This window comes from Microcebus murinus, chromosome X (assembly GCF_040939455.1).
Source record: "Microcebus murinus isolate Inina chromosome X, M.murinus_Inina_mat1.0, whole genome shotgun sequence".
Lineage (NCBI taxonomy): Eukaryota > Metazoa > Chordata > Mammalia > Primates > Cheirogaleidae > Microcebus > Microcebus murinus.
Genome location: NC_134136.1, coordinates 12,815,592 through 12,836,015, shown reverse-complemented (window position 1 = coordinate 12,836,015; position 20,424 = coordinate 12,815,592).

The window sequence follows — 20,424 nt, the reverse complement described above, 5'->3', positions numbered from 1 at the left end:
TCATGCTCTCAATGGATTGGATCATGCCAACCCTCATTGATAAGGGTGATCTGCTCAACACAATCTACTGATTCAAATGATGATCTCTTACGGAAACACCCTCACAAACGTACTTAGAAAACTTTTGCCAGCTATCTAGTCATCACTTAGCCCAGTCAAGTTGACACATAAAATTAACCATCATACAACGGTACTTCATTTTGTTTTGTTCATTCAAATCTAAGAATATAAAAATTATATCTTTTTGAAACTTCAGAATATCATGGAGGAACAAAACTATTTGTTACAGAAATTGCCTTTGAAACACTCAAATTAGAGCCACAAGTATGTCCATCCCCCAACAGCATGCACTACATCTGTTAGTTGTGAATTCACCCATCCTTTCCTGCCCCCTCCTACCTTCCTGAAACCCAATGAATGTTACTTCCATATGTGCACATAAGGTTTGATCAATTAGTACCAATTTAATGGTGAATAGACACAGTGCTTGTTTTTCCATTCTTGTGATACTTCACTTAGAAGAATGGGATACAGCTCCATCCAGCATAATACAAGAGTTGCTTCACTATTATTTATGGCTGAGTAGTACTTCATGGTATACATATACTACACACTTGAGTTGCTTTCACATCTTCGCAACTGTGAATTGTGTTGCTATAAATATTCAAGTGCAGTTGTGTCTTTTATACAATGTCTTTTTTCTTTTGGGGGAGATGCCCAGTAATGGAATTGCTGGAACAAGTGGTAGTTTTACTTGTAGCTCTTTGAGGTATCTCCATATTACTTTCCAAAGAGGTTGTACTAGTTTGCAGTGCCACAAGCAGTGTATGAGTGTTCTTATCTCTCCACATCCACACCAACATTGATTGTTTGGGGAATTTTTGATAACAAGTATTCTCACTGGAGATAAGTGATATCTCATTGTGGTTTTGATTTGCATTTCCCTGATGATTAGAGATGTTGAGCATTTTTTTATATGTTTATTGGCCATTAGTCTATCTTCTTTGAAAAGTTTCTGTTCATGTCCTTTGCCTACTTTTTAATAGAGTTGTTTTATTTTTTTCATGCTGATTTTCCTAAGTTCTATATAGATTATATTTATCAGCCCATTATCAAATGTATGGCATGCAAATATTTTCTCCTATTCTTCAGGTTGTCTGTTCCCTCTAATGATACTTTCCTTGGCTATGTAGAAGCTTTTTAATTTGATCAGATTCCATTTATTTATTTTGGTTGTTGCTGTGATTGCTTTTGGGATCTTCTTCATAATTTATTTTTTCACCTTACCTAAAGTCTATAAGAGTTTTTCTAACATTTTCTCCTAGAATTATTATGGTTTCATGTCTTATGTTTAATTCTGTTATCCACTGTGAATTGATGTTTGTAAGTGGTGAGAGGTGTGGATCCTGTTTCAATCTTCTACATGTGGCTATCCAATTTCCCAGCACCATTTATTGAATAGGGATTCTTTTCCACAGTGTATGTTTTTGTCTGCTTTGTCAAAGATTAGATGGCAATATGAGGGTGGTTTCATATCTGGGTTCTCTGTTCTGATCTGTTGGTCTATATCTCTGCTCTTATGCCAGTCCCATGTTGTTTTGATTACTATAGCCTTGTAGTATAGTTTAAGTGTGGTAAATTGATGCCTCCCATTTTGTTCTTTTTGCTTTCCAGGGTCTTCTTTGGTTCCACATCAAGCATAGAATTATTTTTTTCTAGATCTGTGAAAAATGACATTGGTATTTTAATAAGGATTGCATTGAATCTGTAAATCACTTTGGGAAGTATAAACATTTTAACAATATTGATTCTGCTGCTCCATGAGCCTGGTATGGTTTTTCATCTGTTTATGTCCTCTGCTATTTTATTCCTAAGTGTTTTGTAGTTCTCCCTGTAGACGTCTTTCACCTCCTTAGTTAATTTTATTCGTAGGTATTTTATTTTCTTTGTAGCTATTGTGAAATGTATTGAGTCCTTGATTTGGTTCTCAGCTTAACTGTTGTTGGTATATATGAATGCTACTGATTTGTGTATGTGGATTTTGTAACCTGAGGGTTTGCTGAATTTATTTATCAACTCTAGTAGTCTCTTGGCAGAATCTCTGGGGTTTTATAGATATAAGATTATATCATTAGCAAAGAGCACTAGTTTGACTTCTTCTGCCCCCATTTGTATCCTCTTGGTTCCCTTCTCTTCTCTGATTGCTCTGTCTGGTACTTCCAGCTCTATGTTGAATAGAAGTGGTGATAGAGGACACCCTTGTCTGGTTCCAGGCTTATGGGTGAATGATTTCAATTTTTTTTTTCTGTTCAGTTTTATGTTGACTGTGTGTTTGTTGTATATGGCTTTTAACATTTTGGATGAAGGGTATATAAACTCTCTGTCTCTGAATATGCCTAGATTGCCCTCCTCCTCTCCCATTTTATTTGACTCTTCTTTAGTGTTATTTTCCTTGGCTCATTCTTCTATCCCTTGGCTTCATGTCTTACCTTTAATTATTTGCCTTTGGGCCTCATGCTTTGGTTGCCTGTTTAGACAGGCTTTTCTAGCATTGGAACTACAATCCTCCTTAATGTCAATTTGCATTTACCCACTGGCTCCACATACAACCAGATTTGGAATAAGATGTACTTCTTAATTCTGTTCCACTTCAGAATGGGTCATACTCACCCAGAGTTAGCTACATCTGTCCTCTAGTCACAATATTGAGAAAATAAATTTGTTAGATTGTAATTTCTGACACATTTATCTATTTCTACACCTACATAGCTGATGCTCATTGATGGTTTGTTAAATGAATACAGGAATGTATGATCAACCTTTTTCTCGTATTTTTGAATTCTTTGTGTAATAGGCATATGAATTGCCTTTCTAGTTTTTTTCTCCCCAGTCTTTTGTCCTTCCTGGTTCTGCCAGCTCTAGTAATATTATTTGTGGCTCAAAAATTTCAGTGAATATCCACTGCCTTAAAAATTAATGAGTTCTCTGTACCCAAAATTAGAATTTTTTCTTTAAGAGACACCCCTACTTTGATTTTTTTTTTTTTTTTTTTTTTTTTTTACTAATCAAATGAGGGAAAGTCCATTTACCATTGCCAGTGTCCATGCACTCTTCCCAGAGGCCTGAGGTTAGGCCTGCCCAGACAACCATCATGACTGCCACTGTTACCAGTCCACATGCACTAACTAAGACCCTGTGTACTAGCCCATTTAACCCACCACTGGCACTTACACATGCTGTATTTCATTGAACTTCCTTACAATCCATGTTCGAATTTCTTTATATGTCATTTTGCTATTGTAATTTTCATTGGTATCCATTGCTAGGGGGCTGTTGTTCCCTTTTAGGTGTATCCTAGCACTGTGATTCTTCAGACTTCCAGTGTTCTTACTCTGGTTCCTTGACATCTGGAGCAGCTGTGACTAATTACTTTGAATTCTATTTTGTTTAGACAATGACATGCCCATTTGAATCTCTGAGCCAATAGGTGGAACTTGTGGGTAAGAATCAACCATACCCTGTATGATTGAGTTAGTAAATGCTGTAAACGGTGTGAAAATTGACCTCACTTTCAGTAGGTGGCACTTGCCATAAGGAACAACTGCAATATTGCTTTTGGGTCCTATGACCAACACTGGTTCCTCAAAAGATAAACTTGAATGCCCCAGGTCATGGGTGGCACTCTGGAATTTTCAGGTGAGTCCTTATTTTCCACCACGGCAGACATAGGTGGGGGAGTTATGCTGGGCAAGAGTGGGTTGGATGAGCCTACCCTCAAGTTCCACAAATGCTGGCAAGGGCATCTGGTTCATCAGGGGTCAAAAGTTCATTCCCCATCTCTGGGCAAAGCTGCCAGGGAGGGCTGAAAATGGCCCCACTTAATCAGAAACTCAGCCTGTGGAGGCAAGTGTGTCTGATACCTATAATCCATCAGTCTGGAGCAGTCCTTACACTTTTCTACCCCTCTTCTGCAGTTTACCCCAGGCCTCTACTGACTGGTAAAACCTAAAACCAGCTGAAATCGCACACAAATGTAATGTAGGCCAAGAGCTTCCCTGCCCAGGATCCTGGACTGAGCTGAAAGTATGGCCCTCCCATCAGAGGAGTGCTGCTCCGTGAGTTCACTGCAGCTAGGACACACACTGCACTCACCCCCATCTGCTGAGACTAATGCAAAAATGTCTCCTCTGTACCCCCAGGGAATATGACCAAGGCCTGAGTGTATGGTATATGGCCTGTGGGCCCATCCCCATGGATCCAGAGATCAATCTCTGACCATGCCAGGGAGAAGCATGCTGATTCCGAGGCACCTACAGGGTACCCAAGCTCATTCAATGTCAATCTGCCTTGGGGTTTACCCACTCTAATGGGGCCACTGGGCAAGCAGCACTATGGAGAACCATCAGGGACGGAATTTCAGCAATTGTCAAAATTCATGACCCCTTTATGATAAGAACACTTAACAAAATAGGCATAGATGGAACATAACTCAAAATCATAAAAGCCATACAGAGAAAACTTACAACCAACATCATACTAAATAGGAAAAACTGAAAGTTTTCTCACTTGGAACTGGAACTGGAATCACACAATGTTATCCACTGTCACCACTTCTACTCAAAATATTTCTGGAAGTCCTATCCAGAGCAAACAGGCTAGAGAAATGAATCAAGGGTATCCAAAGGAGAAAAAAAAAGTCAAATTGTGATTTTTTTGCTGATGATAGGATCTTATATCTAGAAAACCCCAAAGACTCTTCCAAGAGACTACCAGAATTGATAAATAAATTCAGCAAAGTCTCAGGTTACAAAATCAATGTACATAAAACATTAGCATTTGTATACATCAACAGTCAAACTAGAATCAAATCAAAGAGTTAATAACTTTCACAAAACTAACAAAGAAAACAAAATACATAGGAGTATATTGAACCAAGGAGGTGGAAGACATCTACAGGGAGAACTACAAAACACTGAGGAAAGAAATCACAGAGGATGTGAATAAATGGAAAAGGATATCATGCTCATGGATCAGAAGAATCATTGTTAAAATGCCCATATTACCAAAGTGATTTACATATTTAACGTAATCTCCATTAAAATATTAATATAATTTTTCACAGACCTAGAACAAATAATTCTAAGTTTCATATGGAATAAGAAAAAATCCTGAAGCAGCCTTAATCAAAAAGAATAAATTGGGAGACATCACTTTCCCATACTTCAAGAAATGCTGCAAACCTATAGCAACCTAAACAGCATGGTATTGGCACAAGAACAGAGACATAGACCAATGGATCAGAACAGAGAATGCAGATATAAAACTGTCCTCATATTACCAAGTGATCTTTGACAAAGAAGACAAAAACATGCACCATGGATAAAAAATTCTTATTCAGTAAATTGTGCTGGTAAAAATGGATAAACATATGTAGAAGGCTGAAACAGAATCCACACCTCTTACGACTCACAAAAATTAATACACAATGGATAACAGACTTAAACTCAAGGCATGAAACTATAAGAATTTTAGAAGAAAATTTTGGAAAATTCTTCTGAATATTGGCCTAGTCAAAGAACTTATGAAGAATACAACAACAACAAAATAAATAAATGAGACTTGATTAAATTAAAATATATTCTATACATGTGGATATCCAATTTTCACTGCACCATGTATTGAATAAATATTATTTTCCCCAGTGTATGGTTTTGTCTGCTTTGTCAAAGATTAGATGGCTATATGATGCTTGTTTCATATCTGGGTTCCCAGTTCTGTTCCACTCATTTATGTCTCTCTCATTGTGCCAGTACCTTAAATATTTATTGGGTTTTGGACAGGTGGGAGGGGGGAGGAAGGGATGGTTATATTCACATCTATTGGGTTTGGTGCACATCATCTAAAGGATGGACACACTTGGACGATATATATAACCTAAATATCTGTAACCCCGTAATATGCTTAAAATAAAAAAAAATATATTCTAGCCAGGTGCGGTGGCTCACGCCTGTAATCCTAGCTCTCTGGGAGGCTGAGGCGGGTGGATTGCTTGAAGTCAGGAGTTCCAAACCAGCCTAAGCAAGAGTGAGACCCCATCTCTACTATAAATAGCAAGAAATTAATTGGCCAACTAATATATATATATATATATAAAATTAGCGGGACATGGTGGCGCATGCCTGTAGTCCCAGCTACTTGGGAGGCTGAGGCAGAAAGATTGCTTGAGCCCAGGAGTTTGAGGTTGCTGTGAGCTAGGCTGACGCCATGGCACTCACTCTAGCCTGGGCAACAAAGTGAGACTCTGTCAAAAAAAAAAAATATATATATATATAATATATAATATATATATTTATATATACAGAATATATATATATATATATATATTATATATATATATATATTCTCTACAGCCAAGGACACAATCAATAGACTGAATAGACAACCTACAGAATGGGAGTAAATATTTCCATGCAAAACATCCAAGAACATGCTAATAACCAGAATCTACAAAGAATTCAAGAAAATCAGTCACAAAAATCAAACAACCCTATAAAAAGTGGACAAAAGACATGAACAGAAGCTTTTCTAAAGAAGATAGACTAGTGACCAATAAACATATGAAAAAATCATCATCATCTCTAATCATCAGGGAGGTGCAAATCAAAACCACCAAGAGATATGACTTATCTCCAGTGAGAATGGCTTTTATCAAAATCCCCAAAGGAACAAATGCTGGCATGGACATGGAAAGAAAAGAACACTTATATGCACTGTTGGTGCAACTGTAATCTAGTACAATCACTATCCAAAGTAGTATGGAGATATCTCAAAGAACTAATAGTAGACCTATCATTTGATCCCGCAATCCCACTGCTGGGCATTTACTCAAAGGAAAACAAATATTTTTATCAAAAAGATAAAAATATCAAAATTTATCAAAATTTTTACCAAAAAGAAACCTACACTGGAATTTTTATTGCATCGCAATTCACAATCATAAAGATGTAGAATCAAGTCCCCATCAATATATGAGTGAATTAATAAAATATGGTATATGTATACCATGGAGTGGTACCCAGACATAACCAACATTGGTCAGCTAATACCTTTTGTAACAACCTGGATGGCAATTGAGACCAAATAAAGTATCACAAGAATGGAAAAGCAAACATCACATGTAATCACTATTAATTTGGAACCAATCAATCAACACTTATGTGCACATATGGAACTAAAACTCAGTGGAAATCTAGCAGGTGGGAGGAGGGAAGGGGATGCGTAAATTCACACCTAATGAATACAATGCATACTATCTGGGTGATGGACATACATATAACTTTGACTCAAAAAGTACAAAAACAATTTATGCAACCAAAGGTTTGTATCCCCATAATATTCTGAAATTTAAAAAGTCCAGAATTCAACTAAAAAATGAGTAAATAAACAAATGACCTAAAATTTAAAAGATCCAAAATCAGAACAGAAGATGTAAAACATTTGTATGTTTGGACAACATATCACATATTAACACCATAAAGAATCTATAAAAAATTTTAGGACTAATACATGAATTCAGTAAAGTTGTGGGATCCAACATTAATGTAAAAAATCAATTACATTTTTGTACAAAAAAATAACAAGCTATCTGTAAAGGAGATTAGGAAAATAATTCCACTTATAAATGCACAAAATGAATAAAATTCCTTAGAATTAATTTGAATTGACTTATATACTGAAAACTACAAACCACTGAGGAAAAAAATTAAAAAGACACAAACAAATGGGATTACAACTCATATTTATGGATTGGAAGATTTAATATTGTTAAAATGTTTACACTATTCCATGTGATCTATGGATTCAGTGCAATATCTATCAATGTCCCAATTGTTTCAAAAATAAAAATATATTCTAAAATTCATATGCAACCACAAAAATCCATAAATAACCAAAGCAATCTTTAAAAAGAAGTAAAAATCTGTAGGCCTCATCTTTCCTGATTCCAAAATATTGCTATAGTTTGGATGTTTGACCTTTCCCAATTTTGTGTTAAAATTTGATCCTCATTTGTGGAGATGAGGCATAATGGGATGTATTTGGGTGATGGCAATGAATCCATAACGAATAGCTTTGTACTATCCTTACAGTAATGAGTGAATTTGTGCTTTATCAATTACCATGATCATTTGTTGTTAAAAAGATGCTGACACATCTCCCCTTTTTCTCTTGTTTTCCTCTCTCACCATGTGATCTCTGCACATGCCAGCTACCATCCTCTTTTTCCACAAGTGAAAACAGCCTGAAGCCATCACCAGAAACAGATACTGGTACCATACTTCTTGTATAGCTTACAGAACCATGAGACAAATGAACCTTTTTTCTTTATAAAATACTCAGCCCCAGGTTTTCCTTTAGAGCAATACTAAACATAAAAAGACAAATATATTACAATGCTAGGTAATCAAGACTGGAAAGGGGGCTGAAGATGCTAGCTCAGGTCTCTTTCTAAAGAAGTCTTACATAAAGACAGACATATACACCAATATTACAAAATAGCCCAAAATGAAACAAGTACATATATGGTCATTTTATTTTCAACAATAGTGCCAGTGTTACACCATGGAAAAAGGATAGTATCTTCAACAAATGGTGCTGCAAAAATTGTACCCACATATCAGAAAAATAAATTTGACTTATCTTATACCACAAATAAAAATAAATTCAAAATGGTTGAAGTCTTCAACATGAAACCTGAAACTTTAAAACTCCAAGAAGAAAGCATAGGGGGAAACAACACAGACAATAAAACATGAAAAAGAGATAGATGAGTCACTATCTGATTTAGTAAAATAAAAAAAAAAATCAATATATTTAAGCCCTTAGATGCTGAGAGCTGAGTGTGAGCTAGAGAGGGAAAAAAATAGAGAGGTGCTTAGGCACATAGTGCAAAATTTTCATGATGTGGTTTCTGTTTGCTTTAACTACATTTTTTAAATCAAATAAATTGTTTATGACTAAACGTTTAACTTTCTTAATATATGCATAAAACCCTATTAGCATACATCCTGAAACTCCTAGTTTTCTATGATCAAAGAGCTCTGTATCAAAGTTCCTGACCTAGGTCCTGGGTTCATCAGAGCCTCATGAATCTGGAGATAAGATTACCCTTTTGAAGATAAGATTAATAAAACATACAATGAATGAGGTTAGTCATCTTCAGAAGTTGTTCACCTAATAGGATTGTAAATAATTGAGGTTATTAGAAGATAGTTCATAATTTATAATCAATGTGACTAAATTGTTTCCTCAGGACTAGAATGTAACTAAAAATATAACTTAATGCTATTGTACTTTAAATAAAGAATGCATTACCATATCTGGTAGTAATTTATCAAAAATCTACATAAAAGAGGATAATGGTAAAAACTTAGTCTTGCTATCAAGCACAATGCAATGAAGATAGAATTTGGTGGACATGAATTGTTTGGTCGCTAGACATGTGCCCACAATTTTAGGATAAGAATGAGTTATCAGTCTCTCTTTTGATCTATATTCCATGCCTCTCAAGGGTTGCCATGTTTGCATTTCTTGTTAATCAGTTCCTAGCTACCTATTTCAAATTATCCAGTCCATGGAAAGAAACTAAATGTTAGCTATAGCCTGAGTAAACACCAATTTATTAATATTATCTGATTTATTCTTTGTCTCAATACTTTATATTTTACTTGTGTATCCAGCTACTCTTTCAAGTTAGTATTATTTTCAGGGGATTATGATGAGACATAAAATCTATTCTTAACACTAGTTTTACTTGAAAATCAAGACCATAAAAGAATCTTATTTTACAATTCAAGAGAAAATGTGGTAAAGAAATGTGGAATCCATACCTAATTGTGTTTTAGTGTTCGGTCAAGTTTCATACAATGAAGACAAGTACATTACTTAGAATTCATAATAGCATTAAAAAATGTTTTTCTTAAGTACCATACTCACCGTCTTAAAAATATTCTATCTCCAACAATGTCAGATATTAGAATTTTAATTGTGTCTCATGAATTCATTGCCATACATTGATAGATAGCTGGAATAGTGATCTACTGTAACAAATGCTAATATTTTTTATTTGATTGAATGTAATTCATGAAAATTATAATGCATTAACATGCGTACGTGTGAAGACATCATTGAGTAGCATGTCTTCCAGATAAAATTATGATGTATGTGTGACAGTTAAATGATTTCATGCTGATGACCTAATTTTTTTTACTTTTATTTTTTTATTTTTTTTATTTCATCATATTATGCAGGTAAAAATATTGTTAGGGTTACAAATATTGCCCCTGCCGACCCTCCGTCCCCCTGATGTGTCCAATCCCCCTGTGGTGTGCATCACACACGTTATGAAAGCATATACCCCTTACCTCCTTCCCCCTACCTCCTGCCCACCATCTGATAAAAAGTTTTGTTTTGATTTTTTTTGACATTTTGGTTACATTGTATATCTTTGCCTCTCCCTAAGAAGGGTTAGAGTTATGCCCTTCCCCTCCAAAATACTCGCCACCTCCCTAAGATTGGTTCCCCCCACCCTGAGTCCCTGGTGAGCATTGCCAACATTTGAAAACCATAGTTTTAATCAGTCAGTACCAATTTGATGGCAAGTAGATGTAGAGCCCATTTTCCATGTCTTGTGTTGCCTCACTTTGGATAACAGGCTTAAGCTTAATCCAGGATAGCATAAATGGTGCTAGCTCATCATTTCTTAGGATTGAATAATATTCCATTGTGAGGATATACCACACTTTAATTATCCACTGATGAATTGATGGGCTCTTGGGTTGTTTCTATGACTGTGCAATAGTCACCAAATAAGCATTCAGGTGCAGATGTCTTTATAATAGAATGTCTTATGCTCCTTTGGGTAGATGCCCAACAATGCTATTGCAGGGTCAAATGGTATTTCTATTTCTAGCTGTTTGAGGTATCTCAAAATTCTTTTCCACAAAGGTTGCACTAATTTGCAGTCCCACCAGCAGTGTAGGAGTGTTCCTGTCTCTCCGCATCCTCCCCAGCATTTGTTGTTTTGGGATTTCTTGATATAGGCCAATCTTACTGGGGTTAGGTGGTATCTCATTGTGGTTTTGATTTGCATTTCTCTAATAATTAGAGAGGTTGAGCATTTCTTTATATGTTTGCATGCCATTATTCTGTCTTCTTTGGAGAAGTTTCTTTTCATTTCCGTCGCCTATTTCTTGATGGGATTGTTTTATTTTTTCTTGTTAATTCTTTTAAGTTCTATATAGATTCTTGTTATTAGACCATTATCAGAGGTGTAGAGAGCAAATATTTTCTCCCACTCTGTGGGTTGTCTATTTGCTCTACTGATGGTTTCCTTGGCTGTGCAGAAACTTTTTAATTTGATCAGATCCCATTTGTTTATTTTTGATGCTGCAGTGATTGCGTTGGGGGTCTTCCTCAAAAATTCTTTGACTAGGCCAATGTCTGATAGGGTTTTCCCAACATCTTCTTCCAGGATTCTTAAGGTTTCATGCCTTAAGTTTAAGTCTGTTATCCATCAAAATTGAATTTTTGTGAGAGGTGAGAAGAAGGGATCCTGATTTGCTCTTCTGCATGTAGCTAGCCAGTTTTCCCAGCACCATTTATTGAAGAGAGATTATTTTCCCTAATGTATATTTTGTCAGCTTTATCAAAGATTAGTTTACAGTATACTGATGGTTTCATCTCTGGTATCTCAGATCTATTCCAGATATCTATGCTTCTGTTCTTGTGCCAGTTCCAGGCTGATTTAACTATTATTGCTTTATAGTACAGCTTGAAGTCAGGAAGACTGATGCCTCCCAGTTTGTTCTGTTTATTTAAGATTGCTTTGGCTATACGAGGTTTTTTTCTGGTTCCATACGAAGTGGAGAATTTTTTTTTTCTAGATTTGTAAAGAATGCTGATTGTATTTTGATGGGGATTGCATTGATTCTGTAGATCACTTTAGGTAATATTGACATTTTAACTATATTGATTCTACCAATCCATGAACAAGGTAGATTTTTCCATCTGTTTAAATCTTCTGCAATTTCTTTTTTTAGTGTTTCATAGTTCTCCTTGTATAATCTTTTGCATCTTTCGTTAGGTATACTCCTAGATATTTAATTTTCTTTGGGGCTATAGTAAAGGGTATTGCATTTTGATTTGAGTTTCTGCTTGATGGTTCTTAGCATATATGAATGCTTCTGACTTGTGTATACTAATTTTATAACCTGAAATTTTACCAAATTCGGTTATCAAGTCTAGGAGTCTCTTGGAAGAGTCCATGGGGTTTTCTAGGTATAATATCATATCATCAGAGAAGAGCGAGAGTTTGATTTCATCTGCCCCCACTTGAATGCCCTTAATACCCCTCTCCTGCCTGATTGCTATCGCTAGGACTTCAAGTACTATGTTGAATCGGAGAGGAGATAGCGGGCACCCTTGTCTAGTTCTGGATCAAAGGGGGAAAGAATTCAATTTTTCTCCATTTAGAATGATATTAGCAGTGGGTTTGTCATAGATGGTTTTAATAAGTTTAAGGTATGAGCCATCTCTGTCTATTTTGTTAAGAGTTTTTATCATGAAGGTGTATTGGATTTTATCAAATGCTTTTTCTGCATCTATTGACAGAATCATATGGTCTTTGTTCTTGATTTTATTTATGAAGTCAATTGCATTTATAGACTTGCGTATGTTGAACAATCCTTGCATCTCTGAAATAAAGCCCACCTGGTCATGGTGAATTATTATTTTGATGTGCTTCTGAATCCTATTCACCAAAATTTTATTTAGGATTTTTGCATCTGTATTCATGAGGGATATTGGTATGTAATTTTCTTTTTTTGTTGTGTCCTTTCCTGGCTTTGGTATCAAGGTGATATTCGCTTCGTAGAATGAGTTAGGAAGGATACCATCCTTCTCAATGGTGTGGAATAGTTTCTGTAGTATAGGTATGCATTCCTCTTTGTATGTTTGGTAGAACTCTGAAGTGTAGCCATCTGCCCCAGGAGTTTTCCGTTTGGGCAGGTTTTTAATTACTGCTTCAATTTCTGAGCTTGAGATTGGTCTGTTTAGGAATTCTGTTGCCTCCTGGGTGAACTTAGCGAGATTGTATGAATCCAAGAATTTGTCCATTTCATCTTTGTTCTGTAGTTTTTGGGCATATAGTTTTTTTTATAATAGTCAAATATAATGTTTTGTATTTCTTTGGTATCTGTTTTTATCTCTCCTTTTTCATTTCTTATTGAGTTTATTACAGTCCTTTCCCTTTGGGTCTTTGTCAATCTAGCAAGAGGGCCATCGATTTTGTTTATCTTTTCAAAAAACCAGCTTCTAGTTTTGCTGATTTTTAGTATAGTTCTTTTGTTCTCCATTTCATTCAGTTCTGCTTTGATCTTTGTTATTTCTTTTCTTCTATTAGGATTGGAGATTGTTTGCTCTTCTTTTGCAATTCCTTAAGCTTATTCATTAGGTTGTCAGTATCTAAGCTTTCTGTTTTTTGGATGTGAGCTATTAGTTTGCTATTAGTTTTCCTATCAGGTAAGCTTTTGCTGTATTCCATAGGTTTTGGTAAGAGCTATAATTGTTATCATTTTGTTCGAAGAAATTCTCGATTTCCCTCTGAATTTCTTCCTTTACCCAATAATTTTTCATTAATATATTGTTTAGTTTCCATGATTTTGTGAGGGGCTGAGTGTTTCTATAGGATTGAACTGTAATTTTATACCGTTATGGTGATGACTTAATTTTATGTATCACACTGAATATTTCTTTTAATCCATTTCTTAGGTTTATGAGAAATATCATTTTAGGAAACTTTTGGAGAAAGAAAAAAATCTGACCTAATGCTAAAATATGCCACGGAGAGGATAGCAAAAATTCCTTGGATGTAAAAAAATAAAATAAAATATAGGATTAGCATGGAAGAGTTTACAGTGTTCCAAATGTCACATACAAATATATAAATGAAACTCATCCATGTTTCCACAAACCCAAATTAACTTAGTTGGGTAATTATTCACAGAGGCCTAAGATTTTCATCGTTGAAAAATGTTCTAAATTTTTCTCTGTTTAAACAGCACTCTCTGGTAAGCCCTGACGATGCCTGCTTTCTTAAGTGCTCCTCACATAAAAGGGTGTCAAATTTTATCAAATGTATTTTCTGCATCTATTGAGAGAATCACATGGCCTTTGTTTTTGCTTCTACTTATGTGGCGAATTACATTTATTAATTTGTTTACGTTGAACCACCCTTGAATCTCTGGGATGAAGCCCACTTGGTCTTGATGGATTATTTTGTTGATAAGCACCCAGATTCAGTTTGCTAGAATTTTTTTGAGAATTTTTGCATCTATATTCATAAGGGATATTGGTCTGTAGTTTTCTTTTTATATTGCATCTTTTCCTTGTCTTGGTATCAGGATAATTTTAGCTCCATAAAATGTGTTGCAGAGGATTCTACCTTTCTCAATATTGTGGAATAATTTATGCAAGCTAGGCACCAGTTCTTCTTTGTAGGTCTGGTAAAATTCGGGTGTGAAACTATCTGGTCTGGAACTTTTCTTTTCGGGAAGTTTTTTATTGCTATTTCAATTTCGGTGTTGACATTGGTCTGGTCAGGAATATATATGACTAACCCACAAGAAACAACATACTGAATGGGGAAAAATTGAAAACATTCCCACTTAGAATTGGAACCAGGCAAGGTTGCCGACTATCTCCACTTCTATTCAACATAGTGCTGGAAGTCCTTGCTAGAGCAATTAGACAACAGAGGGGAATTAATGGCATCCAAATGGGGGAAGAAGAGATAAAACTCTCACTCTTTGCTGGTGATATGATATTATACCTAGAAAACACCAAGTATTCAACCAGGAGACTCCTGAAATCAATAAACGAATTCAGTAAAGTCTCAGGATACAAAATCAATACATACAAATCAGAGGCATTGATATATGCAAATAACAATGAAACTGAAAACCAAATCAAAGAATCAATACCCATAACAATAGCAACAAAGAAAGTAAAATACCTAGGAATATATTTAACTAAGGAGGTAAAAGACCTCTATGGGGAGAACTATGAAACACGGAGGAAGAAAATAGCAGAAGACATAAACAGGTAGAAAACCATAACATGCTCGTGAGTCACCAGGATCAACATGGTTAAAATGTCTATACTACCCAAAGTGATCTACAGATTCAATGCAATTCTTATTAAAAATACCACCATCAATTTTCACAGATATAGAAAAAATAATTTTACATTTCGTATGGAACCTGAGAAGACCCCATATAGCAAAAGCAATCCTAGGCAAAAGGAACAAAATAGAAGGCATAAATTTACAAAACTTCAAACTACACCACAAGACTATAGTAAGTAAAATAGCATGGGACTGGCACAAGAACAGAGATATAGACCAATAGAACAGAACTGAGAACCCCGATATAAAACCATCCTCACATAGCCATCTAATCTTTGACAAAGCACAGAAAAACATACACTGGAGAAAAGAATTGTTATTCAATAGTGCTATGAAAACTGGATAGCCACATGTAGAATACTGAAACAGAATTTGCACCTTTTACCTCTCACAAAAATCAACTCACGGTGGATAACAAACTTAAACCTAAGGTGTGAAACTCTAATAATTCTAGAGGAAAAGTTTGGAAATACTGTTATAGACATTGGCCTAGGCAAAGTATTTATGGAAAAGACCCCAAAGGTAATCACAGCAACAACAAAAATAAATAAATGGGACATGATCAAATTAAAAAATCCTGCACAGCCCAAGAAATTATCACAAGAGCAAACAGACAACAGACAGAATGGGAGAAAGTATTCACATGGTACACATCTGATAAAAGGCTGATAAATAGAATGTATTTAGAACTCAGGTAAAACATCAAGAAAAAAATCAAATAACCCTATCAAAAAGTGGGCATGAAAAGAAATTTTTCAAAAAAGATAGACTAATGGCCAAAAAATATGTGAAAAATGCTCAACATCTCTAATCATCAGGGAAATGAAAATCAAAGCCACAAGGAGGTACTTCTTATCCCCAGTGAGAATGTTTTTTGTTTATTTTATTTTTTATTTATTTATTTATTTATTTTGACACAGAGTCTGACTTTGTTGCCCAGGCTAGAGTGAGTGCTGTGGCATCTGTCTAGCTCACAGCAACCTCAAGCTCCTGGGCTCAAATGATCCTCCTGCCTCAGCTTCCTGAGTAGCTGGGACTACTGGCATGCGCCACCATGCCTGGCTAATTTTCTGTATGTATATTTTTCATTGGTCAATTAATTTATTTCTATTTTTAGTAGAGACGGGGTCTCACTCAGGCTGGTTTTGAACTCCTGACCTTGAGCAATCTGCACGCCTAGGCCTCCCAGAGTGCTAGGATTACAGACGTGAGCCACTGCGCCAAGCCTGAGAATGGTCTTTATAAAAAAGTCCCAAAACAATAAATGTTGGCGTGGATGCTGAGAGATAGGAACACTCATACACTGCCTATGGGACTGCAAGCTAGTACAACCTCTGTGGAAAGCAATATGGAGGTACTTCAAACAGATACAAATAGATATACCATTTGATCCAGCAATCCCATTACTTGGCATCAACCCAAAAGAACAAAAGCCATTCTATGAAAAAGACATCTGCACTGGAATGTTTATAGCAGCAAAATTCTCAATTGCAAAGATGTGGAAACAACCCATGTGCCCATAGATACATGAGTGGATTAATAAATTTATTACATGTATACCATGGATTACTATTCAGCTACAAGAAACAATGGTGATATAGCACCTCTTGTATTATCCTGGATAAAGCTAGAACCAATTCTACTAAGTGAAGTATCTCAAGAATGGCAAAATAAGCACCACATATACTCACCATCAAATTGATTTTAACTGATCAACACCTAAGTGCGCATATAGTAATAACATTCATCAATTTGGGGGGAGATGAGAGGGGAATGGTAGGATGGGTATATACATACATAATGAGTGTGATGCACATCATCTGAGGGATGGACATTCTTGAATCTCTGACTCAGGGTGGGGGAACAAGAGCAATAAATAAAACCTAACCATTTTACACCCATAATATGCTGAAATAGAAAAATTAAAAAAAGAAAAGCACCTTCTCAGTTGGAGCCACATTACTTTCTTTTTTTTCTTTTTTTTTTTTTTTTCTGAGACAGAGTCTCGCTTTGATGCCCAAGCTAGAGTGAGTATCGTGGCATCAGCCTAGCTCACAGCAACCTCAAACTCCTGGGCTCAAGCAATCCTGCTGCCTCAGCCTCCCAAGTAGCTGGGACTACAGGCATGCGCCACCATGCCAGGCTAATTTTTCTATATATATTAGCCAATAAATTTATTTCTATTTATAGTAGAGACAGGGTCTCATTCTTGCTCAGGCTGGTTTTGAACCCCTGACCTGGAGCAATCCGCTCGCCTTGGCCTCCCAGAGAGCTAGGATTACAGGTGTGAGCCACCGTGGCTGGACTGCCACATTACTTTCAATATTCTTGGTGGTTACAAATCATAATCTTTTGGCCATTGACTTCATTTTTTTCTTTTCTTTTATCATATTATGGGGGTATAAATATTGTTAGGGTTACATATATTGCCCAACTATACTATTGCAGGGTCTAATGGTATTTCTATATCTCGCTATTTGAGGTATCTCCAAATTCTTTTTCACAAAGGTTTCACTAATTTGCAGTCCCACCAGCAGTGTAAGAGTGTTCCTGTCTCTCCACATCCTCGCCAGCATTTGTTGTTTTGGGATTTCTTGATACAAGCCATTCTCACTGGTGTTAGATGGTATCTCATTGTGGTTTTGATTTGCATTTCTCTGATGATTAGAGATATTGAGTATTTTTATAGGTTTTCCGGCCATTATTATGTCTTCTTTGGAGAAGTTTCTGTTCGTTTCCATTGCCCATTTCTTGATGGGATTGTTTGTTTTTTTCTTGTTTATTCTTTTAAGTTCTAGATAGATTCTTGTTATTAGACCTTTATCAGAAGTGTAGAGACCAAATATTTTCTCCCACTCTATCTGTTGTCTATTTTCTCTAATGATGGTTTCCTTAGAAATACAGAAACTTTTCAATTTGATGAGATCCCATTTGTTTATTTTTGATGCAGCAGTGATTGCCTTGGGGCTCTTCCTCAAAAATTCTTTGCCTAGGCCAATGTCTGATAGGGTTTTCCCAACATCTTCTTCTAGGATTCTTAAGGTTTCATGCCTTAGGTTTAAGTCTGTTATCCATTTTGAGTGAATTTTTGTGAAAGGTGAGAGGTAGGGATCCTGTTTCAATCTTCTGCATGTAGCTAATCAGTTTTTTCAGCACCATTTATTGAGGAGGGATTCTTTTCCCCATTGTATATTTTTGTCTGCTCTATCAAAGATTAGGTTGCCATATACTGATGGTTTCATCTCTGGTATCCCAGATCTATTCCAGATATCTATGCTTCTGTGCTTGTGCCAGTTCCAGGCTGATTTAACTATTATTGCTTTATAGTACAGCTTGAAGTCAGGAAGACTGATGCCTCCCAGTTTGTTCTTCTTACTTAAAATTCATTTGGCTATAGGAGGTTTCTTCTGGTTCCATATCAAGTGAAGAATTATTTTTTTCTAGATCTGTAAAGAATGCTGGTGATATTTTCATGGAGATTGCATTAATTCTGTAGATAACTTTAGGTAATATTGACATTTTAACTATATTGACTCTACCAATCCATGAACAAGGTAGATTTTTCCATCTGTTCAAATCATATGCAATTTCTTTTTTTTTAGTGTTTTGTAGTTCTCCTTGTATAAATCTTTCTTATCTTACATTAAGCATACTCCTTGATATTTAATTTACCTTGGGGCTATAGTAAAGGGTATTGCATTTTTGATTTGAGTTTCTGCTTGATGGTTCTTGGCATATACGAATGCTTCTGATTTGGGTATATTGATTTTATAACCTGAAACTATACTAAATTTATTTATTAAATCTATGAGTCTCTTGGATAAATCCATAGGGTTTCCTAGATATAATATCATATCATCAGTGAAGAGTGAGAGTTTGATCTTGTCTGCCCACACTTGGATGCCCTTAATATCCCTCTCTTGTCTGATTGCTATAGGTAAGACTTCGAGTGCTATGTTGAATAGAAGAGGAGATAGTGGGCATCCTTGTCTAGTTCTGGATCAAAGAGGGAATGATTTCAATTTTTCCCCATTTAGGATGATATTAGCAGTGGGTTTGTCATAAATAGATTTGATAAGTTTAAGGTATGAATTTTGTATGCCTATTTTCTTAAGAGGTTTTCTCATAAAGGTGTGTTGGACTTTATCACATGCTTTTTCTGCATCTATTGCCAGAATCATATGGTCTTTGTTCTTGATATTATTTGTGAAGTGAATTGCATTTATAGACTTGCGTATGTTGAACCAACCTTACATCCCTGGAATAAAGCCCACCTGGTCATGGTGAATTATTTTTTTGATGTGCTGCTGAATTCTATGTGCTAGAATTTTATTTAGGATTTTTGCATGTGTATTCATGAGGGATATTGGTCTGTAATTTTCTTTTTTTGTTGTGTCCTTTCCTGGCTTTGGTATCAAGGTGATATTGGCTTCGTAGAATGAGTTAGGAAGGATACCATCTTTCTCAATGGTGTGGAATAGTTTCTGTAGTATAGGCATGAGTTCATCTTTGTATGTTTGGTAGAACTCTGAAGTGTAGCCATCTGGCCCAGGATTTTTCCATTTGGGGAGGCTTTTAATTACTGCTTCAATTTATGAGCTTGAGCCTCCAGAAAGGGGAAGCTTCCTACTTCCCAAGGCAACACATCTGCTTATTATATGATGCTGTTAGAAAGTTCTTTGCAAGTCACTCAAAAACCATTTCCCTAAAATGGAAGAAATTTGAGGGCAGGGAACTTGTCCTTGTCTGGACCTCCTCCACATGCCTCAAGAGAGCAGAAGAAATTGGCAGTTTAAAAAAAGCGGGGCAGAGTTGGAATCAAGATGGTGGACGTGAAACACCGCCAGACAGAGTTTCTCTGCAGAAAAGATGGATTCTAGTGGAAATTAGAAGAAAGAAGCAAGAAGACGAGCCTACATCGGACGAGAGTCGGAAGGAGGAGTACCTGAGACCACGAGAGACTCCACAGGAGGAGGCCGCGTAGGAGAATGGGAAGGTGGGACCGCAAGAGCAGCCCGGAGACCAGTGGGAAGGGTAGGTGTATCAGCCCTTTCCCCTCCCCTGCATCTCGGACTGCTGGTGGGCTTCTCAGTGGGGGGAGAACCTGCCAACACCAGCTCAGCGATGGCCACCACCAATGAGTGGTAAGCCAGAATCGGACAAGGCACCAGGCTCCCAACTCC